We start from the raw sequence: 16,819 nt of genomic DNA, 5'->3' as shown, positions 1-16,819 counted from the left end.
ATAGATGTTAGATACAATGCACACTATTTGCTTCTTATGAGGTAGTTAGTCATTACTCAGAGTTTTCATTGATTTTTTAATTTGACAATGGCAAGCATATTAAAATTAAAAAGATCTTTCCCCATCAAAATATTCAGTATTGTCCAAGTAAATTTTCATTCAAAATCACCTTTCCTTAAGCTTTGTTTAATTTTGATTAAACTGTGCTCTCTGAAAACTCTGGAAGAAAATTACAATACACGTATTATGCGAATTCACATCACATTTTCAGAAATTTAAAAAGTGACTTCCTAGCTGATTTAAAAGATGGTTAAAATAAAAGAAACAATTGTTTATTAAAAATTTCTACATTTTTTATTTTCTGGGCATTTTTCATTGTTGTCATTTTCTTCTACTCTTCTCAGAAGCTTAATTTTTCATATTTTCATATTTATGTATTCTTCTATAAGCTTAATTTTATGTCTCTATAAGGAGTCCGGATGGTGCGGTTGAGTAAGCCTTGGTCTGCTATTGACAAGGTCAGCAATTCAAACCTACCAGCTGCTCTGTGGGATCAAGATGAGGTTCTTTGTTCCTGGAAAGATTTTTGAAAGCCTCTGAGAGTCTACATAGGGTCACTTGAGTTAGAATTGGCTCAAGGACTGTAGTTGGTGGGTGGGATAACTGTATGAAACTAGGTAAAAAATATTGCTACGTGGGCTTCAGTTCATACATACACAGGTGTATTCCAAACATAACATTTTTAAACCTACGTCTGCAATCAGTGGATGGCTGCAGACAAATTATCTCAGGAATACACTGTCTCTCTCGGATGGGACTTCAGAAAAGTGCCTTCTGAAGGGATCTGATGAACCAGTTAAATTCAAGACAGAGAAGTCAGCTCAGAAAGCTATAGTAATTGTTTTCTTGGAATTCCCAATGGATTCTCTTAAGAGCTTTTATTACAAGACACGGGCAGTCAACGGGACCTATTAGGAAGCAATGTGAAAATTTCACTGTGAGATAAAGGCAAAGAAATTTACACAAAGAAATGTTTTCCGTTAAGACACGGCACCTGCTTATTTGGGAGGACAGCAAAGGCTGACCTACAGGAATTTCCTATCCCATCTATCCTACAATGGATCTATCCCTTTCACATTGCTTTTTGTTCCCCAAACTCAAAGACCCTCTAAAAGGAAAATTATTTGAGGCCCTCATGGATGCCAAAACGGAGCCTTTGATGTGGTGTACATCGGAGCGTGCAGCATTCTTCAGAGAAGGGTTGGAGAACTGGAAACACTGCCTTCAGATGTGTATGGACCAAGACAGAGGACATGTTCTGACACAACTGCTTCACACTTTGAGATTTTTGTTTAATAAAAGTTCCTGTCATTTTGAAATATTAGTTTTTGATATTCCCGTTTGAGTATTCATTTTACTCTTGAAAAAAATGACCAACGTGTAAAGAGGCCTCTTGTTTTGCCAAGTTGGTCTTGGGGCACATGATTGGGCATGATAACTTTTGGTTTTAGAGGGAAAAAACAGGTCACATTAAATAATATTGGTTCTACAATATGCCTAATTTATAATGGGGTTTGGATGAGACTCGGGACTCTCTCGGGGGCTCATAGAGATTACAGCCCTGGTGGTTCCTCATAAGAGACAGTTGGGGGTTAGAGAAGGGGGTGTGTCCAATGAGGCTTAAAAGTATCCTAGAGGTGGCATGCTCCCAGATTCCCACGAGGGACCCATTGCTGGCTGACCAACAGAGCCACTTTGACTGCAGTTGTACAAAGCCCGATTCCTGCGGTCCTCGTTACAAGGCTTGTTCCCTTGGTTTGTTGCAAGAAGGGAGGCAACGCTTAATTGTCAGTGTTCACATGTCTCTCACCTTCACAGCTTAGCTTTTGTGAAAGTAGCGAAGATGAGGATCATAGTTGACGTGTTTTTCCCCTTTGTTTAACTTAGTTCCATGAGAGTGAACAATAAGGAACAGCTCTTCTTGATTTCTTGTTCACAGTGAAGCTATTAACTGCTGATGTCAACCTCTTTCTAATTTCAGAAGGACCTTTGAACTAAAGTCCCAAGATAGCTGAAGACCCCAGACATGGAAACGGAGAAAAGACTTTCACAAAAGAAGGTAACTCTGAGAGAAAATCCATAGACTCTAGGTGCCCATCAAGTCAGATTGCACCCCTGTACCTGACAACCGTGACCCCTTGCACTTGCTAAGTCCCATCCCCCTTTCAAGATGCAGCGGCTATGTGCCTTTCCTCTGGCATCTCCATCTTTTCTATATGCCTTTGCCATCAGTACAATGTTGCAGGCACTCCTACAGTGGTGAATAGATTGTAATTTTTTAAACAGTTGTAAAGTAATGGAGAAAAATATGAATGCTAGGATAAAATATAACGCCAGTGGTAGATTTAGAAGATGTGTAGACTACAAAATATATTTAAAATTATGCTTTGATACCATACTTTAGTGCAACATTTTTAAAAGTGGAGTTTAAAATTCAAGATAGGGAAAATACAGGCCTATAATCTGCAACCACATATTGGTCTTTACATTCCAAATGTGCAGTTCATGCTCAACACGCTGTTTGTGAATGGAATGACACATGAGGAGGCTGACTGAATATTTACAGAGTGGGAAAGACTTACTGTAACACACATCATTCTAACAGATTTCAGTTATTAATGTTAATATAGTGTTGCTTTTATTTTTTAAATCATTGATGGCAAACCAAATCTTATTCATTTCATATACAATACTTAATTTGTTTAATGATAAAAGTATTGGTAGAGAAGTATGCAGTTTTTGCTACTGGATATATTCTAGAATGTGTAATACTTTTCTGAGTTTGTCCTTATGAATGATTTCATATAACATGAATGTCATACACATTTTGCTTTTTAAATCTGTAATGGTATATAAGCATTTGCTATAATTGAATTGTTAAAATACTAACTAAGTTAGCAATAATCAATCCATTTTTCAAGTTACAACCTACATTGCTTAGTTAGAGGAAACAGTTCCAAATGCGGAGCCATCCTCTTCACTGGATCCCAAACACGTGCATGTACATGAAGCTGCGCCCAACAAAACCTGGGAAGACATCCCTAAAACTCTCATGCACAGAGACTATGAAGGGTGATCCGCTAGAAACACATGAATATCTCAACTTTGCCACCTACTTCTATTCAAAGGTATAAGATGGGTTCTGATGGACTTCTGGGAGGATAGCCGTATAGCCAAATTGGTTGCTTTGTTTGAATAAGCAACTTGTCAGGGACTCTCATGGATCAATAATGATATCTTCTCTGAAGTAGTCCGTCTGGGCCGTGTGCCTAAGTGTGCTTAGAATCATCAGTATATCTGCAACAGAGCATGTGTCCAGAGACAACAGTCTGTGTGCACCGAACTATTGATCAGGCATTGATGTATGCTGTACATTGTAGTCCTAGTCCTATACAGGATGCAGTAAATGAGAATTGGTCATTCATAGTGTAACATGCGTAATGCTAAGGAGTTTAGTTATTTATATTAAAATATGCATTGATTTTATTTTTTCCAATAATTCAATGTAAATACAATCTTATTTATCTCAGATACAGTACTGAATTCACTTATCTCCACCAATGAAACTTGGTGTCTTTTAAAGCACAAAAAATAATCCCTCAGAATCAAAGCTTCCATGAAGCGATAACTAGGTATACCACACTACCCAAAATGTTTTCCCTGGTATTTCAACATGATTTGATATGATCACAGTGTTCTTACATATTTATTTGTGGTTGGTCAGCTGAATCAGAGAGAAGCATACCTCAATGTGGATGTATGCATATCCATCATGAAAATCGCCATATTAAATCATACTAACAACACTAAAACACTAATAAAAGCAGCAATGGGTTCCTAACTTACAATGAATTCGATGTCAGGGAAAGAGACAAATACAAAAACAATTAGAATACAAATTAAGTTAATTTACTGAAAAGTTTTAACTGGAGTACTGTTTTTAGCAGAACTATCTCTTAAAATTATAAAGAGCAAATTGTCTGCACACTTAGTTAACAAGTTTCTAGTGATTATTCATGGTGGAAAATCAGTAGTTTTCTTACTTGATTATCATGTTCAGAGAAAGTATCACATATCTCCATACATCAGCATTAACACTGTCAAGAAAAAGTTGTTTCTGTTAGGGGCGAAATTACTTCCGAGAGAAGTTCAAGGTGTAGTTTAATTTTAATGTGGGGACTGGAACGAGGAAGAACATGTATGCTTTTATGTTTTGTTGTTGTGATTGCTGGGGGGTTGTTTATGCTTTCCTTCATGTAACATAGGTGAAAATTATTTATTTTTCTGATTGTGGCATAATTATGGCTAAATATCCTTTAAATGGAGCAAGACAAGGTGTCTGATACAATCCCCGCACGCACCTTACACCGGGTCTCTTATCTCATTTCGTCCTCCCGGTTAGTTTATGGTTCACACAGGGTGCTGTTAACTCATCAAATTAAAATACACTGAATGTGAAATTTGATTTCAATTATTAGTGCAATTGGCTTGGTAAACAATTTAGTGGACTCTTTTGAGAATGATCTTACATGTCAGCACCCACTTGTACCATATATATGGCCTATATTAATTTATGTTAAAGACTCATGATGAAGAAACTAATTAAAACTATAGAACCAAACTTTTCACTCTCTACCCCATTATATGCAGTGGATTACTCCTCCAGGAGTGTCTTTAACTTCACGTTAACAAGCTGAAAAGACATTATGAAGATTGATGCACCAACAGTTCTGATACATATTTGCATATGATTAACAATGCAAGAATAAAACACTCTCCAAACTACTCTTGATAGAATATAGCACTTTTCCTTCTGATAGCTTAGATGTCTATTAATTGGTGAATGATAATATAGTTTTATGTAACAAAGTTACTTCTGTACTGACAAATTGGTTTTTAAGAGTATGAATATAAATAGAAATCAGTCTACATTGAATTAATTTTATGTTTATTAAAGGTGCTATTAATTTTTCAGATATATTCAAAAGTAAATAGAGAGCACAGTATTATCAAGTAGGACTTCTGTCTGATCTGGGTCAATGAATTGATCAAGTTCATGTATAATTGCCATTTATTTGCTTACTATTCATGTAAGCACAGAGATTCTCAAAATTAGTTTGTAAGGTAAATAAGGGTTTGTGGAAACAGGGCCAGATGGATTATAAAATGAAAGGATAGCATTACTCTTTCTCAGATTAATTATCCCAATTCTGTCTTTGACTTGGACAAGTTAAAATTGCAGTAGACCAAGCAAATGAAATCAGGCATAAATAGGGGTCTAATAAATCCTGGAATTCAAAACACTTTAAGGATCTACCTTAATTCCAAAATGTATGCTTCCCTTGAAACATTATTAGACTCTCTTTTCTTCCCAACTGATCACTTTATCTCCATGTTCTCCATTATCCATTATCCACACAGATACAATGAAAGCTTACTCTATCCCTAAAAACTATATGTCCACTGACAATCTCTAATTTTAGCTTGACTTTCAAGGTATCAAATCTGCTGTTCTAGCTCATTTTTTATCACGAGTAATTTCCACCCACTCTCCACGCCCCCTCACCACACACTTCTTCCTTAGTCCAGGAATGTTAAAAACCATATTATTATCCCTTACCAAATGTTTTCTGTTCTTCTGTCGGTCGTGCAGTGCAAAGCTCTGAGCATGCTCTTTCCTCTGCTTTGGTGGGGATTAAACTTCTTGTTTATCCCCATCAAATATTTTTAATGTTGTTTAGGATGTAGAAATAAACCCTTGTTTCTGAAATGTCCTTTAGATGTAGAGAAAAATATCCACTATTCCATTTCTCAGAACCCTGGTGGTGTCGTGATTATGCACTGGGCTGCTAACCACAAAGTGGGCAGTTCAAAGCCACCAGCCAACTCAGAGGTACAGAGTTGTGTTTTTACTCCCGTAAAGAGTCACAGTCGCAGGAACTCACAGGGGCAGTTCTAACCTGTCCTAGGGGAGACAGGGGGGACTCGATGATAGTGAGGTTTTATTCTTTGCTTTTTAAATTCTTGTCTGCCCTTTCCACTTTATCCACATCTCTCTGTCTCTCTGATGGCTTCTATTTGTGCCTCCACTCTGCCTTCCCCCTCATTTATTTCAATATGATTTTTTGTTTGGGGTCTTTTATGCCTGATTCCTGATCCCATAAACACCTCATGATCACACAGACTGGTGTGCTTCTTCCATGTGGGTTTTGTTACTTCTGAGCTACATGGCTGCTTGTTTATCTTCGAGCCTTTAAGACCCCGGACTCTATATCTTTTGATAGCTGGCTACTATCAGCTTTCTTCACTACATTTTCTTATGCCTCCATTTTGTCTTCAGCATTCATGTCAAGGAATGCCAGGTTATTAGAACAGGTGTTCTTGCATTGAGTGGAGGCTCCGTGTCTAGATCTATTTCCAAATCATTATGTATAAATGTATTTACATATGTACATGCCTGTATTTAGACCTCTATAAATGTTCTTTGCCTCCTAGCTCTTTCCTCTATTTTCTTTCACTTTTCTCTTGTCCCACTCTCATGGACAGCCTTCATTCGTGTTCTGGTCATTCCTCTCAGCAACAGTGCCCTTGATCAAGGCCCACCAGTCATCCCATGGTCCCCACTTCCCTCTAGTCTATGCGGCTGTTATGGAGGTTGCAGGCAGAGTGAAGAGGAGGGCTCAGTGTTGGTGTAGGATAACTTAGTAGCTTCACTAATCAAGTCTTTAGAGTAGCCACCTGTAAGAAAAGGTGTTGCTGTCAAAGCTAGGCTGCGATAAATGGCAAAAACTTATATAGGTCCCCTATTTTTGGATATCTTGTTGTTGTTCCCTTGTTCCTGGGTTTGTTGGCACCCCTTTCCTTTCCCCCACCTCCCCTTCTCCCGTGTCCCCCTGGAACTGTCAGTCCTATTGTTTTCTCCTATGGATTGTTGATGCCACCTATCTTATCTAGATAGACACACAGAGACAATAATAAGCACAAATAAGGCAAAACATAACAACAAAAGAAAACAAAACAACAACAACAAAAAAGCAATAGCAAAAAAAAAACCCATAAAGAGTTGTAGGTCTGTCTGTTGATCTTTTGAGTGTTTTCCAGTCTGATGGGGTACCATGCCCTGGCCCCAAAGTCTACTTTTGGTATTCTTCGGGAACTTCATTTCTTTGCTCCCCTTGCTGCTCTGTTACATGCCCTTAGTGTTTCGCCCTGGTGTAGTAGGGTCAAAACAGGCACAATTCCCACACTGTCCCTTACAGTGCTATGGATCAGTGTGGGATGCTGTGACTCATGCTGGGGTTTTGATCCTCTCTTTGTGAGCAAAATACTTAGTTTAGTTTTCAATGTTGTTTGTAAGTTGGCCATTACTATTCTTGTTCATAAAAATCCCTGATGGTGGAGTGGTTAGGTGGGTGGCTACTAGTCATCTAAGCTACAATATTGTCCTCAGTGCTTGGTGGGCCAGGATGTGTTGCACTCTCGCTCCTTCCTCTGTTTGCTCCTAATCAGAAGCACCTTTCTACCTGAGCGGTAGCTTCAGTGCTTCAGTGACCACTCAACATTTTAAAGAGTTCTTGTGCAGATTTTCCCAAAGCAATACAGCATTCAATTTCTTGACTGCTGCTTCCATAACACTGATTGGGTCGAGTAAAATGAGATCTTGACGATTTCAATCTGTTCTTTATCTGTCGTGATGTTGTCTACTGGTCCAGTGGTGAGGATGTTGGGTTTGTTTATATTGAACTGCAGTCCATACTGAAGGCTGCAGCCCCTGATCTTCGCCAGCAAGTGCTCCAAGTCTTTCTCTCTCACAGCAAGCAATGTTGTGTCATCTGTGTACCAAAGGTTGTTAACTAGCCCACCTATGATCCTGATGCTGAGTTCTTCTCTACATAGTACAGCTTCTCTGACTAGTTGCTAAGAATACAGAATTTAAAAGTATGGTGAAAGGATACGACCCTGACCCACCTTTTTTCCTGATTTTAAACTACACAGTGTCTGTTTGTTCTATTTGAACAACTATTTCTCAGTCCGTATGCATACTCTACATGAGCACAACGGAGTATTCTGAATATCTTGTTCTTTTACCTTTTCAACTGGAATAGGCTTTAGTTCTATATCTACATGTGGGAGTAACTCAACCAAAATAAAGACTTGACTGAACCCATTTCTGTACAAAATATAGAATTAAATTTATATGCAAATTTTACATTTCTAAATGAGCAAACGTGAAGCATATAAATCCTGAGAATTGTGCGTGTATGTACGTACATGTTAACGCAAGCAAAATACTTAGTTTAGTTTTCACTGCTCTTTGAAAGTCTGCCATTACCATTCTTGTCAATAAAAAGCTCTGGTGATGGAGTGGGTAAGTGCATGGCTACTGGTCAAAAAACTGGCAGCTCAAACCGCCAAGCTGCAAAATGGGCGAAACGCGTGCCCCTGCTTTTGGAAAGCTGACAATCGTGGAACCTCTACGAAGCAGTTCTACTCTGTCCTATAGAGAAACTATCAGTCAAACTGACTCCAGCAAAATGACCGTTTGCTTTGGATTTCTGTTAAGGTTGTTAATTGCCCTCAAGTTGGTTCTGAGTCATGCAACCTCGGGTATTTCAAAATGAAACATTGGTCAGCACTGCACCATAATCAGTGGTGACTCTGTTTGAGCCCATTTTGCAGGCACTGTTCAAGCCATCTCATTGAGTGTCATCTTCATTTTCCTTCGTCTGCTGCCCAAACAAGGGTCCAGGACTGCCTGTCATTGTTTCAACCAAAGGCAGAGTCAAGGTTGATTCAAGACTCTCTCGGTTTATTCTCCAAGCATGAGTTAGAAAGGAAACAGTGGGCTTTGCTACCTCCAAAATGCTTAAAAATCCAGTACAAAACAAGCAAACGATACACCCGAACCAATGTGATCAAATCAAACAAAGAGGTTTTGCAGTTGACATGGGAAATAATTAGCAAGCTTTACAATGATCACAGTGAACCATTGCCTCCTACATTTCCCCAGAGGTTACCAGACCTCCATCCCCTGAGGACTCCTGCTCTATGGTTTATCTGAAAGGGGGCATTCTTTTTGCCTGGCCACTTGTCTTCATGGTCTTGCCTACCACCTCCCCGAGTAGAATATCCTTACTGATTAAGTTTTAAGATAATTTTTATGCAAATGAGGAGGCTATGACATTTTGGATTTCCAACAAATTAAATCTTAAATTATATTTCCAGTATGATAATATGACCAAAGTATGTGAGTCTGCCTTGCGACCCTCCCTTCTAAGGAGCATGCTGTCGGTACTCGTTTATATGAAGATTTGTTTGTTCATCTGACAATACATGATATATTTAATATTCTTTGCCAACAACATAAAACAAAAATATCAATTATTTGGCCATCTTCTTTATTCATTGTCCCCCTTTCGCAAGTATTTACCGTGGTTTGGGTCAGGCGCACAGTATGCCAATTGACATCTAGAGTTATTAACACTTTTAACATCTTTTGCAGCAGATTTCTTCAATGAAATCTTCCTTTGACTTTCCTGAGTGCTGCTTCTAATAGCATTAACCGTGGATCCACGGGCAGTGAAACCTCAGTTGTCTAATGGCTCCAAGAAACAGCTTTGCACAACTCCAGCAGTCAAGTTAGAAACATAGATATTCAGTGTTCATAACTTTGCCGACTAATCAAACTGAAAATCTAATGAAAAACCTGTCTGACCAAGAGTGAGCCATGCGTGGCATCCCACCAGAGGCCCAAAGGTTGATGCTTCAGCCTCAGGAGCACTCTCACTCAGACAGAGTGCTTGTGCTTGTGTTTGGACACTAAGGCATTTGTCAACATGATTCTTGGTGGGTGTGCTTTATTTTCATAAACATCATGATTTTATTCAATTTTACTTACAGTACTGTTTTGCTATTTAATGTACTCTTTTTACTGTGCTTAGATGGTTTAGTGGCTTTACTCACAACCTAAGACTGTTAACTTTGAGTTAAAGTCCTGGAAAAATTAATATTCAAATGTAATTTCGGGGGCTCAAAACCAATTATGTGGTTTTCCATTATTTTTTCTGGGAAAAATATGTTCAGTTCTCTAACTTCCTGTGTTCAAACACAACTTTGGGATGAATTGAGTTCAACAACTGAAGTATCACTGTGAAAAGAAATAACTGACAAATGCAATTTTTCTCCATTTCCCACGATGGGACTTATTGTTCCAGTTGTGAAGATTTCACAGATGTGAAGATTTTGTTTTGTCTTGTTACATTGATGTATAGTCTATACAGAAGACTGTATGTACTTTCTACTTTTTTACTTTATATTCTGCTGTTTAAGTGAATGTTTAGAGAGCAGCTCGTGAATTTTACACTAAACAACATATTTTGTTTCAACACATATATTACAATTCCCTAATCACCACTACGTATCCCAGTTTTTCATTTTCTCAGCCACTATGCATAATCTCCCTGTTTGGGGCTTGACCCCTACCACCTTCTAATGTGCTCTTTTCAGAGCACTCTATCATGGTAGCGGCATACCATAGAATTCTTCCTATCTCAGGGTTGTGCAGATTAATGTTTATGTGTTCTGTTAGTCCACTGAACTGTTTCCTTTTTTATTTTATTTTGTAGACTGTTTTATTCAACTATATGAACAACCAATGGGCTGCTGCAATCCACATAACCTCTTCACATTTTAGAACCTTTGGAAAGTATAGTAAGGTCAAGTAAAACTTCAGGTTGATCTTTGGCAGATTCCTCCTGCATCCCTAACTGGGGCATAGAGATTCAGATAAATGTGTATATAGTTAAATAGTGGTTTCATGTGTTTTCATCTTCATTTATTCTTTCTTTTCCCCTGAAGAGAGAACAATTGCTACACCATAGGTGGTTCAGATTAACACTTCTTGTTCAGATTATTTGGGCCACTATTGGTGGTATCCTCACAATGTGAAGTCTTTCTATCCATTATCAAGTTGTATTCTTCCATGTATGTAGGTCTCTGGGGGAGGGGGATGGAATAATGTGTTGTAATTTCCTTTGTTCATGTTCTTTGATTTTATTATTATATTTCTTAAGTATTCCTTCTCTTGGGTGACTCCCTTTCTTGTCTCATAGCTCTCATTGTCTTCCAGAATAATATGGAATAGGAGTTGCCATAAGGCATCTTTGTCTGGTTCCTGTTGACAACAGGAATGCCCTTGGTTATTTCTTTTTTTGAGAGAGAGAGAAAGAGAGAAATATTGGTCATTAATTTGTATATATGTCCTTAACTATGCAGGGAAATATTCATTATATTTATATTTTGTGAGCATTTTAAAAAATCAGGAGTGAGTGCTCTATCTTGCCAAATGCATTTTAATCATCAATAGAGATGATGCTGTGGTTCTTTTTTTCCTAAACCATTTTATTCAGAGCTAATCTGGACATCATACCATTCCATAGCTCAATCCCATCAAACAGTATTGCATAACTGCTACCACAATCAGTTTCAAAATATTTTTTCCTCCATGAACTCCTTGATATCAGCTCCCCTTTAAAGTCTTCACCTCCCCGCCATACCCTCGGGAACTCTTATTCTAATCATTGTCTCTGTAGGTTCATCAGTCCTGGGTTTCATATAGAAAACAACAGAAAAAATATAACAAAAATCCAGCACTACACACAATGAAAAAATGCATCCAAGAAAAACCCCAATATGCGGGGTAAAAGCCACACAGGAAATATTGAAAACCAGATCAAGCCCAAAGTGCATCCCAGAGAAGAACAAGTAATAAAGTTTTAACCGTTCAATTCAGATTTATCATTTTAATGTACTATAGTCATCCCTATAATGTTCCGTTTGGCAGTTTGTTCCCATTCCTCCATTATGGTTACAGGGAAATCACCGGAGACTTATTTCTTGTGTAACCTCACAAATGTATTTTGGGATTCTAATGTCATCCATAGCCTTCTGAAACTCGAAGCTCACATTTTAACCTTTGATGCTATTCTCTCCTTCATCTTTGGATTCCAGAATTTAAAATCCTTCAATCACTGATGTTTGAGGTTTGTGTCCTTGCATGTAGACTACGTTGGCATCTCACTTAGATGGCTGCTTGTTTGTAAACAAGCCCTTAAGACCGCAGACACTATTCTGTCTGATAGTTAGGTGCCATCTGATTTCTTCCCTACACTGTAGCCCTTCTGTGTTTCCTGCGGGAGGGCCAGTATCAAGCAAGGCCATGGTGTAAGAACTAATAGTTCTTGGATTGGAGCTATGATTAAATTTGAGCCCAAACTATATTCCTGGATCTTTTTTTTTATCTGCCTCTGGTTCCCCTTAGTGACCTTCTTGTTAATTTATGGTAGAGAATCTTAATAGATTACCTCCCTGGTGTATAAGGATCATCTGTTAGTAGTGTCCTGGATTTAGCCCATGTTACTAACATTTAAAACACTGCTTACAAAATATAAATATAATGAATATTTCCCTGCATAGTTAAGGACATATATACAAATTAATGACCAATATTTCTCTCTCTCAAAAAAAAAAACAAAACAACCAAGGGCATTCCTGTTGTCAACAGGAACCAGACAAAGATGCCTTATGGCAACTCCTATTCCATATTATTCTGGAAGACAATGAGAGCTATGAGACAAGAAAGGGAGTCACCCAATAATATTCACTGATGTCAGTCACATATTTGCCAGAATAATACATATCTTAATACAGCAAGTAAGACATTGAAGTACTAAGTCCCTGTTGGTCCACCTACTGACAGTTTAATACTCTTGGTACAGCTGTCTTCTGCTTCTTCACACATCAGGTAATTTCAGTCTTAAATACTCAGGTTACAGTTGTGTTTGAGGTAGAATCTAGTTCACCTAGTGGAGTTTCCACATGAGGTCCCTCTGGTATGGTCTTTGAAGAGTGTTGTATGCCGTACAGTTCCAAAATTCCATGCCCCTGTGTTCTACTGCACTTGGTCTGGGTCCCCAGGGGGTATACAGAAACTCAAACCAATGTGGCTTATTAGGTGCATATTACCAGGCATACTCCACCCTTAGGGCCCTTAAAAGTACTGTTAGTCATCTCCTACCCCTCCTTTGGGAAGTCAGTTCTCTCCCTTTTTCTGCCATCAGACATGCACGTGTCTTTCCCCAGATGTGTCTGCACCCTTTCCCTCCCCCTGACTTGATATTCCAGTCAGTATCCCTTATCCCTCTGATAGGAATGTCTGGCAGACCTCATTATTTTTCATGGTAGCCACTAAGTAGTCATGCTCACCTCCCTTTGTCTGGAAAATCGGATCCCAGCTGATGTTAAGATCCCTGCGCCAAAATGACTTTCAAGATCTACACCTAGAGAGGAAGGTGTACAGTTCATTGGTACTAGTCCGGCTTTCTGTCAGGCGGTCTGGCTGCCCTGGTCAGCAGACTGAATGACCTGCAGGAGGCCTGAACCTGCACCCGTGCTGTTGCTTGCCCATATGGAAGTGAAATCATAAAGTATTTGGCCTTTTTGTGATTGACTAACTTCGCTCAGCCCAGTGTTTTCCACATACTTCCCCTGTCATGCAGTGTGCCATGGTTTCATGGCTGTCTTTGAAGAACGAGTGGCATTCCTGTGTATGTATATTCCAGGGTTGGTTCCCCCCCACCCCATTCTTCTACTGATGGGGATTTAGGCTGTTTCCAACTTCTTGCCATTGTGAACTGTGCTGCAATGAACAAGGGAGAGCACACGTCTGTTCGCTACCCGTCTCGTATTTTCTTGGGGTATGTGCCAGCAGGGTCTTCCTGGGCAGGTGGTATTGCTATTGGCACCTGTCTTAGGAGTGGCCATACCGCATTCCACAGTGGTTGTACACATTTCCAAGCCCCCAGCAGTGTATAAAGTGTTCCGTTACATCCATGCTCTCTATAGCATTTGTTGTTCTATTTTCTGTTTGTTTTTAATTGAACTGGGCTTGTGGGGTAAGATGCTATCCCATTGTTAACCCTGTTTTAACTGTTGGAGGAGGTGTGTTAATGTGTTGAAAGGGTTTTCTCTTTTTTTATGGGTGCCTTAATTGTTATAAACTTACCTTTGGTAACTGCTTTTGTTGTGCCCCATAGGTATGTGTATGTTGAGCTATCGTTCTTTTTTTCTAGGACCATCCGAATTTCCTCTCTAATTTGAAATAATCTTCCGTCTGTTTTGAGTAGTGCATTGATGAGTCTCCATGTGTTTTTCTTGATTTCTTTATTTTTCTGTTTTTGATTTCCAGTTTCACAGCACTGCAGTCCGTAAACACGATTTAAATGTGTTTGCATTTGATCAGGCTTGTTTTATGGTCTACTATGTGGTTTGGGTTTTGGGGGGGAATGGGTTGAGTCATGTTCATTAAAGAAGCATTTGTGGTTTCTTATGTTGGTCGAAGAGCTCTATAAATATCTAAGAGGTCTTGTAGCTTGATTGTGTTGTTCAGTTCTTCAGTTTCCTTATTGTTTCTTTCCCGTCCATCTATCTTTCCTGAGAGTAGTGTATTGAAGACTCCTAGGATTATTGTCCATCTGGTGATTTCTCTTTTCATCTCCTCTAGGATTTTATGTATTCTGAGGGTCTTTCATTGAGCATAGTTATGTTTACCATGATTATGTATTCTTGGTCTATTGTTCCTTTGTTCATTATGCAATGCCCATTCTTGTCTCTTATTTGCCTTTTTTATAGGTGGATTTATTCCACTGAAACTCAGTGTTATCAATTCTAAATATAGACTAGTTGTCATCTCGTATTATTTTTTTGTATTTTCCTTTCTCTTTTTTTGTTGGGGGGATGGGGATTGTGGGGAATTTTTTTATGTCTTCTTTCTCCCACTATATTTGTATTGTTTGGGCCACTGTTTTCAACTTGTTGACTTCTAGGTGCTATTACACCAATCAAAAGGCAAAGAGTAACAGGTTGGATTAGAAAGCAAGATCTATCAATCTGCTGCCTTCGAGAGACATACCTGAAACTTACAAACAAAAACAAACAGATTCAAAGGGTGGCAAATATTTTACCAAGCTAATAGCAATTACAAAAAAAGTAAGGTGGCAATAGTAAAATCCAACAAAGTCGAGCTCAAAGTACATAACATAGTGAAAGGAGTAGCAATGCAGTGAAACATTCAATATGGGGCTTTGGTCACAGTTTTTGTAATTTCTTCCAAACAACTTTTTCCTGATAAGTCTGGGTAAGAGAAGGTGGATGAAGAGGGGGTGGGATGGTGGGGGAAGACAATGACAGGATTATAAAATTCAACTTTGAATAGTTGGCAACAGGGTGAGTTGTTATTGTCAGGCTGCTGGGTATAAAATGAGCCATAACAGAATCATGAAGGGGGGATATTACGAGCATAATGTGAGAGGAGGCATGTGTGAATTCTTTTCTTTGACCCTGAGATCTCTGCACATTTAACATCCTTGATCCCAGAGACTGTTTTGACCTTGTGGTAGCGGTAGCAACAGAATCATGAGCCAGAGCTGTTGCTACCACTGTTCCAACAACATATAGTTTACTATACGGATAGTGATATAGAAAACATCATACATGAAGAAAGCAAAAGCATCATTAGAAATAAAAATCTTTTACAAAGAAGGAAAAGGCTAGAAATATGACAGGGGAGACTTTGAAACTTGGTCTTGAAGGTAGAGCAGCTAGAACAACTGGACGGAATGATAAAGAAACTGAACCTGAAACCTCAAAGGACAGCTTGTGGTGACAAAGTAGAGTATTATAATGAAATGTGCAAAGTCCTGATGGTAGAGAGCCAAAACGGAAGAACACCCTCAGCATTGGTCTACTTGAAGAACTGAAGAAAATATTGAAGGGTTCTATGGGCAAAATACTGTAGCTTCCAGGCGGCATCAAAAGAAAATGGAAAGAATAAATGGAGTCATTTCACCAAGGAGAACTGGTTGATATTCAACCATTTCAAGAGGTAGCATATGATCTAGAACCTATGATGTTGATTGACAGAATCCAGGCTACCCTGAAGGCATTAATGAAAAACAAGAGTCCAGGCCTGTCAGCCAACAAATGGCAGCTGATGGAGATTGGGGGTACTTAATCATCTATGCCAGAAAATTGGAAAACAGCTACCTGGCCAAGCAAATGGAGGAGAGCCCTATATGTCCATTCCAAGGAAAATGACCTACTAGAATAAATAAATTATTAAATTATACCATGCAAGTAAAAATTTGCTGATGATAATTGAAAAGTGAATGCAGCAGTATATAGACAAGGAGCTGAAAATGATTCAAACAAGGTTCAGAAGAGGATGTTGAATATTAAATATCATTGCTTATGTCAGATGGATCAAAACTAGAAGCAAAGGACACCAGAAAAATGTTTACTTGTTGTGGTAGTTACATAATCGGTTGTCACTTTGAGACAAAAGGGTGAAGGGGCGGAGTTTAGCCTGTCAATCAGGTCCCAGCTTGATTATCTCATTTGGAGGCTCTATGGAGATAAATAGCTCACTAGATGCGGGACACAGGTTACTCCTTGGGAGATATTCCAACTGGAGCTAAGAGAGTGCCCTGAGCTGGAGGAGCCACGTAGAGACCCCTGCCAGTGCTGAGATGCTTACACCGCCACTGGATCCACAAGGCTTTCCACCCACTGGCCTATGATCTTCCTGAATTCAGCATCATTACCTGTGTTGAGAAATTTATAGAGTCTGAGTCTGAAGAGGAATTTATAGATTGATATCAGACGTATGGGCTAATATTGAACTTATAGACTCGATCTGGACTAG

The sequence above is a fragment of the Tenrec ecaudatus genome, chromosome 8 (genome assembly GCF_050624435.1).
Source record: "Tenrec ecaudatus isolate mTenEca1 chromosome 8, mTenEca1.hap1, whole genome shotgun sequence".
Taxonomy (NCBI): Eukaryota; Metazoa; Chordata; class Mammalia; order Afrosoricida; family Tenrecidae; genus Tenrec; species Tenrec ecaudatus.
The sequence above is the reverse complement of the archived record's forward strand: the minus strand, read 5'-3'. Positions refer to the sequence as shown.